Genomic DNA, 12,252 nt, shown 5'->3' with positions numbered 1-12,252 from the left:
TGCATGCTTAGGTCCCATGCAAGAAATGAGAATGAATGTCACACACCCTGCCACCGTTACTCGGCCGCAAACATTGAGATACCTGGTTTTTAAATTCTAGTAAATCCGAAACTCGTCTGAAATTCATGAAACTTGGCATGCTATCACGGAGCGGCATCAACATGTCATGGTAAAAAATTTGTCCCATTTGGGGCAGGTTTGGGTATAAGCTTCTCACAAACCAGAGCTTCTCACAACAAGCATGATGGTTTCGATAGGGAACGTGCCACCTTTGGGGACGAAACGATATCCGTTGCCTCTAATTTCTTTCAAAAAAATTTGAGTGTCAACATGGAACAACAAGAGTGTTGTGTTCAATTTTGGAATTTTTCGGGGTTCGTTTGGACATTTATATACATTAACTGGGTTTTTCAGGCATTTTATGTACATAATTCAAATTTGAACTACATGCACATTCTCCAGTGTATATAAATTGGTTGAAAAATCAAATTTGTGTCCTTGGGTGCATGCTTAGGTCACATGCAAGAAATGGGAATGAATTTCAAACACCAGGGCACCGTTGATTGCCAGTAAAACATTGAGATGCATGGTTTTTAAATTCTAGTAAATCAAAAACTCATCTGAAATTCATGAAACTTGGCATGCTATCATGGAGCGGCATCAACATGCCATGGTTAAAATTTTGTCCCATTTGGGACAGGTTTGGGAATATGCTTCTCACAAACCGGAGCTTCTCACAACAAGCATTATGGTTTTCGGTAGGGAACGTCCCACCTTTGGGGACGAAACGATATCCATTGCCTCTTATTTCTTTCAAATTTTTTTCTCGTGTCAACATAGAACAACAGGAGTGTTGAGTGAATTTTTGTGATTTTTCAGGGTTCGTTTGTACATTTTTATGCATTAACTGAGTTTTCAATGCATTTATGTGCATAATTCAAATTTGAACTACATGCACATGCTCCAGTGCATATAAATTGGTTGAAAAATCAAATATGTGTCCCTGGGTGCATGCTTCGGTCCCATGCAAGAAATGGGAATGAATTTCAAACACCAGGGCACCGTTGATTGTCGGCAAAACATTGAGATGTCTAGTTTTTAAATTCTAGTAAATCCAAACCTCGTCTGAAATTCATGAAACTTGCCATGCTGTCATGGAGCGGCATCAACATGTCGTGGTAAAAACTTTGTCCCATTTGGGGCAGGTTTGGGTATATGCTTCTCACAAACCGGAGCTTCTCACACCAAGCATGATGGTTTTCAGTAGGGAACGTCCCACCTTTGGGGACGAAACGATATCCATTGCCTCATATTGCTTTCAAATTGTTTCTCATGTCAACATAGAACAAAAGGAGTGTTGTGTGAATTTTTGTGATTTTTCGGGGTTCGTTTGGACATTTTTATGCATTAAGTGAGTTTTCAATGCATTTATGTGCATAATTCAAATTTGAACTACATGCACATGCTCCAGTGCATATAAATTGGTTGAAAAATCAAATATGTGTCCCTGGGTGCATGCTTCGGTCCCATGCAAGAAATGGGAATGAATTTCAAACACCAGGGCACCGTTGATTGTCGGCAAAACATTGAGATGTCTAGTTTTTAAATTCTAGTAAATCCAAACCTCGTCTGAAATTCATGAAACTTGCCATGCTGTCATGGAGCGGCATCAACATGTCGTGGTAAAAACTTTGTCCCATTTGGGGCAGGTTTGGGTATATGCTTCTCACAAACCGGAGCTTCTCACACCAAGCATGATGGTTTTCAGTAGGGAACGTCCCACCTTTGGGGACGAAACGATATCCATTGCCTCATATTGCTTTCAAATTGTTTCTCATGTCAACATAGAACAAAAGGAGTGTTGTGTGAATTTTTGTGATTTTTCGGGGTTCGTTTGGACATTTTTATGCATTAAGTGAGTTTTCAATGCATTTATGTGCATAATTCAAATTTGAACTACATGCACATGCTCCAGTGCATATAAATTGGTTGAAAAATCAAATATCTGTCCTTGGGTGCATGCTTAGGTCCCATGCAAGAAATGGGAATGAATTTTAAACACCAGGGCACCGTTGATTGCCGGCAAAACATTGAGATGCCTGGTTTTTCAATTCTAGTAAATCCAAAAGTCGTCTGAAATTCATGAAACTTGGCATGCTATCATGGAATGGGACCCGACATGCTGTGGTATTTTTCGTGTCCATTTCGACAGAAGGCGCACTTGAATAATGACAGCCAACAAAGGCATTTTGAAAAAATAGCTACCACTTTAACATCTCAAACATTTGTATAATTCAAACCGTGTGTGCTATGTTAACCATTCACGTGACGCCACATGTCTTGGTTTTAATGGTTGTAGGAGGTTCCGTGCGGACAGCTACTCGACCTTGGCTGAACGGGAGGTGTGCGAGCGCCGTCCGGTGCATAGGCTGACCGAGAGGCATGCAAGCTGTCGTCGAGTGTGCAGTCTCACCAGGAAGAGTGCGAGCTATACGCTGTGCATGCTCATTGGGAAGCGAGCCCTTTGACTTCCATGGTCGCCCGCCTTGCTCGCATCCTCTCCATTAATGGCGCCCAAGCCGCAGTTTAATTTGCTTTTTAAATATAAAACACTCATCCCAAATGTTTTAGTTAGAACACCCGTATGCAAACCGATAGCTTCCCTAGGAAGCCAAGAGAAAATGTGCCGAGCAGGATTTCTGCAGCTCTTGATCGCAAAAGTTTTAGATAGAATAATCGTATGCAAAGTGAGAGCAGTGCAGGATTTGTGCATCCCTTCAACACAAACGTTTGTTTTGGATGACCCGTGTACAACCACGTACAAACAATTTAGTAAGATTTGCATCTGTCATATTGGGTATGTTGCCATTTATCAAACTGGAAAGATTTACATTTGTTGATCTAGTAACGTTCCCATTTGTCAATCCTTGTAACACTGCAATTTGTCAAAATATGCAGCTAGAAATCATTAGCTCTATCTAATTTTTGCAACTAAAATTCAGTAATTAAGCATAGATTTGATTCATAGATTAAGCATATGTTCTTAATTTATACAAACAGTTCAACTCGACGGCTGAACCGACCAAACTTCTCTCCAATTGTTGCCAACCACGTACTGAAATAGCTAGTTCAACTATATATATGTGTGTGTGTATGTGTGTGTGTGTGTATACTAGCTAATTTTAAGTATGTTGTACAGTTCGACCACACATCTATAGTTAGATGAACTGAACAAAATAGCCCCTAAATACTACTACTACCACGGAGGGGCTTTGTGCTACTTCCGACAGCCTCTCCTCTGCCGAGCGCGCTCACCCGCTCAGTAAGAAGAGGTAGAGGAGGAGGAGGGGCCTACCGACGAGCTGGACAAATGCAATACGGCGCCTGCCGCTGCTGCATGTTCAGCGACGCAGGACTCGCCGGTCATGAGGGTTTTTATAGCAGGCTAGTAAGCATTGGGATTTTGTGGGATTTCACCGAGTCGGGTGGGTAGCTTGCGCGGGAACCTGCAATGTTGCACAGGAACGGGCTCACCGACGATTCATTGGCTCCACCGTTTGGCCAAAAGAACGCCCCCGCGCGCTGTGCAAGCTTGCGCTGTAAGGCGTCTGCGGCAGCGGGGTGACAAGACGTGCCAGAGGAGGACGAGAGGACACGTACACATACAGTTAATAAAAAAAACGTTTGCGATTTAATTACCTACTATACCCTCGTCCTGGTTTATAAGTAGGATTTAACTAATAAAATACGAATGTATGTCGCCAAAGATTATATCGTTGGAGTCATGTTTGAACATAGTTTCCAGCTATACAATTTTTGTAACATGCATTAACATTTTTTTGGTTAAATTTAAGGTTATATACCAGCAAGCGTTTGCCCGCAACACACACGGCTTATTCCATCACAAACAGCTCGGATGGATCAACTGTATGCCACGTATCGCACACGCAACTCTAATCTGATTCGTGCTTGATGTCTCCGACATCGCTCGCACAGTTCATCTTATTTTCCACATATCACTGTGCCGTCCTCTGCTCGCGTCCCTCGGCAAGCTCTACTCGCCATTAGGCGCTGCAGCGCGATGTGCTCGCCGTTAGGTGCCGCGGCGCGCTCTGTCGCGTCCATTGGTGCGCTCTGCTTGCGTCTGTCGGCGCGCTCGGCTTGTGGACAACTTTTCCTTGCGCGTTCAAATGCTATATGCATATATATATATATGGTTGCTCGCCATTGAGGCAACCGCTGAGCGCTCTGCTCGTGTCCCTCTGCGCGCACTCTGCCAGCGGTTGGGCGTGTGCATGATCACGTCGGGGGCCCCATATGCATGTGGTTGCACACCGCGCGTTGCCACGCGATGCAGTTACGTGCGGCACGATGGAGTTACGCGCTGCAAATTAGAACTCCATCAGGGCCTGCCGATATTCCTGGTCGTCCGGCTCCCCCTTTAATTCTCGCGGCCATTATAACCTTAGTCTCTTCAACCTTTCGATCACGCCCCACAACACAACAAGCACACCCACGACGACACATAGAGAGGGGATGTCCAGTGGCGCTCCAATGGAGTTCGGCAAGCATAGAGTGGATACCCACGCGAGGGAGACGGATCTCTCGGTAGTGTACACAATCGACCCGGCTGTGGTGGACGACTACATCAACAGCGTTGAGCAGTTGCTTGCTGGAGACAAGTAGAAGGTGGTCGGCATCGACCACCAGTACACCGCCGGTCGTTCCGGCATAGATCAGAAGGTTGTCGTCGCCCAGTTGTGCGTGCGCCATCATGTCCTCATCTACCACTACTGCATGGCCACAGAGCCTTGCGACCGTTTCAGCAAGTTTGTCAACAACACCGACTACAAGTTCGCCACGGTGAAAACCAAAGACGATGTAAATGTGCTCAGCGTTACGGGCTTGGCCTGCAAGAACCTTGTCGAAATCTGTGACCACTACAGGGTCTGGGGAAGCACGAAGGACTCCCTGATCGAACTCGCCTCGGCCATCATCGACCCCTACTACGAAAAGATGAAGCAGGATTACCAGAGAACAAGCCCATATCCTGGCACAGGGCCTGGATGAACCTCACCTCAGGTTCGTGGCAAAGAGCGTGTACACATGCTACGAGATGCACAGGTGGATCGTTGACATGAGGAAGTGCCTCGTTACCCAAATCGACGAGCCCGGATCGAGCCACAAGTAGAGCAAGCGTCACAAGAAGTAGATGATGATCAGATGATCGTTTATGCTAGTTAATCATGCATGTAATATATACTTTACTTTATTGGTGTGTGGAAATGTCATGTGTGTAGTAGCCACCTATGTAATTATGCATGTGATAGTTTACTTTGGTGTGTGCAAATGCCATGGTTGTAGTAGCCACCTATGTAAGTGGATGTTTAATTTGATTATGCAAGCATGTCCTTATAAGTGTGTGTGTGTCTATATATATATATATACTAGTTGACCCATTGCGCCAAATGGCGCAGAGACCCGCTGAAGACATGTTGTCGATGAAAATAGTTTCATACTGCAAGAACCTTCAACTAAAGCCATGTTCGTGATGAAAATATTTTCCTTTACTAAGGACAGGCCATGTATATACAATCAGTTTAGTTCTGGTCTGCTAAATCCATATGCGCCTTGAAAAAAAACATGGTTTAATTTGCAGAGCCTCACGTGTTTCAAGTAAGAATAAGAACTACGAATCTTTTTGTGCGATTCAAACACATTTCTAGAGAGAGAGAGAGAAGCATACCCCTCTCTCATTATGATTATTATTAAAATGTATTAAATTAGAAATAGACAATTTCATTTACTTGAAGCACTCGAAGAAAGAGAACTTAGAAATACTTTTACACAATGCTCATTTAACCTGTGAAGGACTACGCAATGCTCATTTAACCTGTGAAGAACAAAAATATTTCACCATCTCCGAATGATGAACTAAACTAAATAAGAAATATATACAGTAAATTCATTCAAAGTAGAAAAGGGATACATGGTGTTATCTTAGTAAAAGAAATTACATCATTAGAAGAGAAAAGGGAAGAAAACCAAACATGAGATTGAGTTTTGAAAATATTTGACTGTGCTAGTAGAAGTAGGTTTTAGCAGCATTAGGGTAGCATGCATATTCTGTTATCTTATTCAGGTAACATAGAGCCAAATGGCGCAAGGTATATGACATACAACTTTACCACGAAGATGCGATGTGATATCTTCCTTGTCCTAATGTTCAAACATATTTGGAGATCAAACCCATAATTGGTGTCACCTGTCTTAATTAAAACCCAAGACACCTACCTTGTGCAACATGGCCTTTTACAATGGGAACAATTATTAGCACAAACAGAGTTCGGATATTACATGTTACATAAGACTTTAGCTTGAGAAACTGTCATGTTATAGGTGTATAAATTTTCTACTTTTAATCACAGCAGCAAACAAGAACCTTCTTAAATGGCAAACTCCCTTATGCATATCTGTTTCAAAATTCAACTTGTGAACACAGGCAAAACATTTTATCAATGCACACTAAAATATTGAACTCACATAATAGTCTAGTTGGGAATCCAAATGATTGACTTTGACACATCAGCATACACTCAAATCATAGAAAATTTGTTCTTTCCGGAAATGGAAACTAACATCAACAAGTTACATGCTCCATCCGCCCTTTGGACTGCTCTCTCCTCATGCCTCCCCTTCAATCACTCACCATATTAATAACACCTGAATACGAAAAACCACTTATGAATTATACAGGCATGCAAAATATTGTATATTGTGAAGCATAGCAATGCCACTAAGTAAGATGGGCACTCTCATATTTAAAAACAGAATATAATAAACTATGTATTAAAGAGATATGGTCTAGAATGGTCTAATATAAACCCATATATTTTCTATAAAAAGTTTCCTTTTTGTGAACTATAATGTCTTTAAAAGATAGGTCAAATTGTTAAAAACTGACATGTAAACAACAAACACAAACTATAGCCAGTCACCAGTCAGCAAAGCCCTATTTTTTGCAAGGCCAACATCACGGCAACCATCACTCATGGCCTGCCTTGGAGGCACGACGTGAAGGTTGCCAAAGGTCAGCGCTACTACAGGTGTTTCTATTCACATCATCAATAGTTCATGTATGGACCTATTAGGTAATTCCAAGTTTTCATTCAGATTTATCCTCTTCAAAGGATATGGGGTACACAGTAGCTGGACGGGGAGCTGCAGCCTAAGACAACCTGAATCAGCAAATATAGAAACTACCCTGTAGTTCTAAAGATCTGAAATACAACTGCATGGACAAAGTTTTGCTGCGAAAGAATCGTATGTGTATATACAGGAGCGTGTTGTTGATTCCACAGAGAAAATTTACCATCAGCTAAGTTGGTCCTTTCGTTGTGCATGAACTCATACACAAGTATGTTCTTCCTGTCTTGCTGACTGTAACCAGTGAATGTTACCAGGTTCCAATTACGTATTCCAGAAAGCAATGCTACCTAAAACATGTAGACCTTCACAGGAGACTACTCCCTTCGTCCCACAATAAGTGTCAACTCTAGTACAACTTTGTAACAGAGTTGAGACACTTATTTTAGGATGGAGGGCGCACATGTAAGCCAGCCAACTCATCAGGACAACATCGGTAAGAAAAGAAATGCATGAGCATATGGTACATTGTCATGCAACGATGCAATCATAGCATGATATGGCTGTTCAGTAGACCATTACAACAGACCACAAGAGGGGATGTGCAGATACAGAATGCAAAGGAAATTTCAAAAAGCAGGAACTGAAATTGCAGAAACATAAAAGAAGGATTACTACTAATCTAAGATAGTGAGGAAACAATTGTCATATGCTCAAAGCACATTAATAGGTCATTGGATAAAGAAAAAAACAGAATAGTCAAACATATCAGGATCTTTTTTCACAACAGGACCAAACCATACTATAAAAGCAGAAACAAGTAAACACATGAGAAGGTGCACATAAATTTAACTACTTGGCATAACATAACATAAGTTCATCATCTAACAACAAGAGCCTACACCGGTATATAATTACAGAAGATATTATGTATGCAGATATGATGATATATAACCCTATTCGATTATTCAATTTGATGTGATGCTAAGAAGCACACATCTGAGCCGTCTATTTCTTTTCTCAAAGAAAATAACACCAGGTTTATTTTTAGTAAGAAGTGCAACAACAATCATGCCTCAGTTGATAAATAATAAAGGAGTACTCGGAATATATACAAACTTGACTCAAAGAGCATTGTATTGTCCATTTTGAACATAAATCAAGCAAACCAACATGGGCTCTCCACAAAAACTGCACTATAATTCTTGAGATGGGCTGAAAGAACAAGGCAAGTAACCTGCAACCAAATAAGAGGATGCCATAATTGCTAGTGAGGCCTGCCCCAAAACCTAAGTTGCGCTGTTACCTACCCCTATTCTGTACATATAGTGGAAAAGTGTCCAACCAGCAGCATATTCAAAATCTACAGCTCCTTGGAAGAAGGCCCTTCTCCATAGTAACTAAGCAAGCTTACGAAGGTCTTGTGATTTTATTTGAACAAGGCTATTATGTGGAAGTAAAACCATTCTAATAACTATGGAGCTGCAAAGGTATACTCCAAACAATGATGAGATACAGTGACAATTCTGGTACAGAGCATAATGATAATGTTCATGAGATACATACAGTGAAAACTGTGGTATGGGAATGGCCAATTAGGATCCCTGGTCTTTAACAAATACCTAATATCCAAACTTCCAATTATTATGGAATGATGCATATGTGTATGTAATTAGCTGCACGTACACTATATTCCTTCATTTGAAAACACTTGTCCTTAACCTCTCAAGTTTTAGCTAATTAATCAGTCACATATAATTGTCAGCATATATTATAGGCAGATAGAAGTACGTGAACAAACTCTAGGACATGGCATCGTGCTTCTGTCAGGAGGATTCCCGGAGCAGGTGAGCAGCTACGGCAAGCTCCTCTGTAGTCGCCTTCACCTCCTCCATGTACACCTATGTGAAGAACAAGAGGAACAAATCATAAGCTTAACTAACATTTGGCATCTCGTACTGCTAAGAAACCACACCTGAAAGCTATCGTCCTCCCCTAAGCACTCCTCCTTGTGCATTTATACAAACAACTATCGTCCTCCCCTGAGCACTCCTCCTTGTGCATTTATACAAACAGCTAGTGCTCGCATCTGCAATCTCAAAGGCAAAACGAGATAATTAGAGAGAGCGAGAGAGAGAGAGAGAGAGAAAGAGATTTTGTAGGGGACTCACACGCACACTTAGGTGTCAAGGATGTCTATGAATCAGATATAAATTCTTTATATATTGGCGGAGTATGGCATAAAAAGCACACTGAACAAAACAAGAACATGTGCTTTTCTTACCTAAGTTGCCATGCCGCTGCATTAGCTAAGCCTCCATATCTGGCCACAGGCCACCGGCGTCATCGCTCACACATACCACCCTGCGAGCCACAACCATATCATTCCTCCCGAATCACAGAGAGAGAAAGAGAGAGAGAGAGGGAGAGAGAGAGAGAAGACGTACATGTGGATGTGGTTGAACAACGCTATGAAGGTCCAACCGCGCAGATCAGGGGGAACCAGGGAGGCAACCTTATTGCGTCAGCTACACCTAGCTAGCTAGCGCCTTGCTGCAGCAATAGCAGTCACCGCCGCTTCCTCCGCTGTGAGCCATTGATGCACCCTGCTCATAACTTGATATACCCCTCTGCAGCCACATAAAATTAACATGTTCTTGGAAATTTGAACAACAATTTAGCACACAAAAAACTTTGCAAGTAGCAACATAATATTATATTCAAAGGTACATTTTGTATGCCATGTTGAAAGACCAAGCTCATAATTCAAAAAAGTATTTTCTAACAAATGAAGATCTTTGAAAGTTTATGAAAATGGAATTGGCAGGAAAAGACGCACTTGAGTCTCCATGTTTTTTTCTAACAAATGAAGAGGCATCTCTGAAAGCTGCTGAAAATGGAATTGGCAAGAGAAAATGGCAATTGAATCTTCATGTTTTTCCTCGAAACCAGGCCAGTCTGCACCCTAGCAACACAAATTCAGATCTGCTATTGTTGCCGCAGGAACATTTGGCCCCATTTCATCTCCACCCCCTCCTAGTTGTGCGGACAACATCAGATTCGGACAACTCATAATTTAGCCAAGATAAACACGTTGATCGTGACCACAAGATTCACATCAGATCAAAGTACATCTAAGAAAAACTAAAAAACAAAATTTCTCTCGATATCAACATTAGAGAGTCCATCTATTTTCAAAGTAAACTACGTGATATGATAAATACTAAAGCAGAATACATATTGTACAAAAGACGTAGAGAGGGGGTAGGTGAAGCTCACCTTGTCACCGACATCGTCTCCCTCTTCCTTGGAATGGACCACCTCGGCGAGCCTCTACTGTCTAGCAGCCACCGTCGCTGCCATTCCCCTACCACTGAGAGCTCTCGGTGAGGTGGACCGGGCTGTGTCGATGGATGAGGGAGGGAAACAGTGGCATGAGAGAGAGAGAAAGAGAGAGAGAATGGCAGCGCCACTGCAGCCGCCGAGGCTCCGGTGGGGTGGCCGGATGAATGCTTTGTGGCCGTTCCTCGCCTGTGGACCACCTCGTCCAACCGCTGTCACCAACCCCATGCTCTGCCGCCACCATTTTTACTCCTCGTATGGGATGCAGATCCGGGGAGGAGGAAGGAAGCAGAAGAGGCAGGAGGAGAGGGTGGGATGCGGCGGCGGACGAGGGAGGAGGAGGAGGAGGGTGGGATGCGGCGGCGGACGAGGGAGGAGGAGGAGGAGGGATGCAGATCCGGGGAGGAGGAAGGAAGCAGAAGAGGCAGGAGGAGAGGGTGGGATGCGGCGGCGGACGAGGGAGGAGGAGGAGGAGGAGGAGGAGGGAGGGATGTGGCTGCTGTGGATTGGGGCTAGGTCACCCACGACGTCTGCGAGATGCGCGGCACGCGGGGACAGGTCCATTCGCACCCATGAATGGTTCACCCAGCCAATAGGAAGGCTGGACGAGCCCACCAGTCATGGACGTTAGAAAATTACAGTGCAGTGAAAACCAGAGTAAACACCCGAGGCTTAGATCGGGCGGCTGAGACACATTGGTTGACCAAAATGACTTCCATCAAACGACCAACGAAGATGCAAATCGAGGGAGCTTTCTGGGAGCGAGTTGGCTAGCCTCTATATATTTTAAATATATATATATAGTGATACTATTCATCACCCAGGGTGCAGAATAAATTATTCTTCACCCGAGGTAATCTTACGATCATTTGATAATTAAATTATGTTTGGAATTTAAATAGTTACATTTCTATTGATTCACTACATAAAATTTGGCATAAGAAAATAAAAATATAGGTCATAAGACAAGAAAATTTGTAATTTATGTGTATTTTACACTATGTTTTTATGTTTATAATTGTACATAACATAAAATATTTTTTACGACGACTATATATTTTCTTACGGTCTCTTTTCGCGTCGGAAATAGGACAAAACTTAAGAAACGTAAAATTACGGTACATTGATGATAAAATAGAGGAGGGTGATCCTCACCCAGGGTGACGAATAATCAATCCCTATATATATATATAGTGTTACTATTCATCACCCAGGGTGCAGAATAAGTTATTCTTCACCCGAGGTAATATTACGATCATTTCATAATTAAATTACATTTCGAATTCAAATAGTTACATTCCTATTGATTCACTACGTAAAAATTGACATAATAAAATAAAAATATAGGTCATAAGACAAGAAAATTTGCAGTTTATGTGTATTTTAGACTATGTTTTTATGTTTGTAATTTTACATAATATAAAATATTTTTTACGGCGATTATATATTTTCTTACGGTCCCTTTTTGCGTCGGAAATAAGACAAAACTTACGTAACGTAAAATTATGGTGCATTGATGGCAAAATAGAGGGGGTGAAGAATAACTATGCCTCACCCAGGGTGAAGAATAACTATGTCCCATCGCACAACACACACGTCTTATTAGCAGCAACCGTTTGTGTTATTATCGATATTCACACACATTTCTGATTACAGACCTGTTTGCCGCATATCACACACATCTTGTTCATTTGAACCATTTCTGTTCTAATGTCTCAACGCAAATAGTTCATCCGAGTGAACCGCATGTCGTATATCGCACAC

The 12,252-nt window shown here is 42.1% G+C and overlaps 1 long non-coding RNA gene across 4 annotated transcripts; it reads right to left on the bottom strand.

Annotated features, from left to right (window-relative positions):
- Positions 1-6,443: 6,443 nt before the first annotated feature.
- Positions 6,444-10,877, bottom strand: LOC125543901. 4 transcript variants are annotated; one of them, XR_007299028.1, is made up of 6 exons: positions 10,426-10,877; positions 9,594-10,182; positions 9,431-9,510; positions 9,122-9,235; positions 7,373-9,047; positions 6,444-6,723 (listed from the first exon to the last, which is right to left on the bottom strand). It is a non-coding gene; the product is annotated as an uncharacterized LOC125543901 (long non-coding RNA). The 4 variants fall into 4 exon arrangements; XR_007299029.1 differs by having other exon boundaries at positions 6,444-9,047; positions 9,594-9,776; positions 9,986-10,182; XR_007299026.1 differs by having other exon boundaries at positions 6,444-9,047.
- Between the last annotated feature and the right edge of the window lie 1,375 nt (positions 10,878-12,252).

Source organism: Triticum urartu, chromosome 3 (assembly GCF_003073215.2).
Source record: "Triticum urartu cultivar G1812 chromosome 3, Tu2.1, whole genome shotgun sequence".
Taxonomy (NCBI): Eukaryota; Viridiplantae; Streptophyta; class Magnoliopsida; order Poales; family Poaceae; genus Triticum; species Triticum urartu.
Note: the sequence above shows the minus strand (reverse complement) of the source record. Positions and strands in the feature narration are given on the sequence as shown.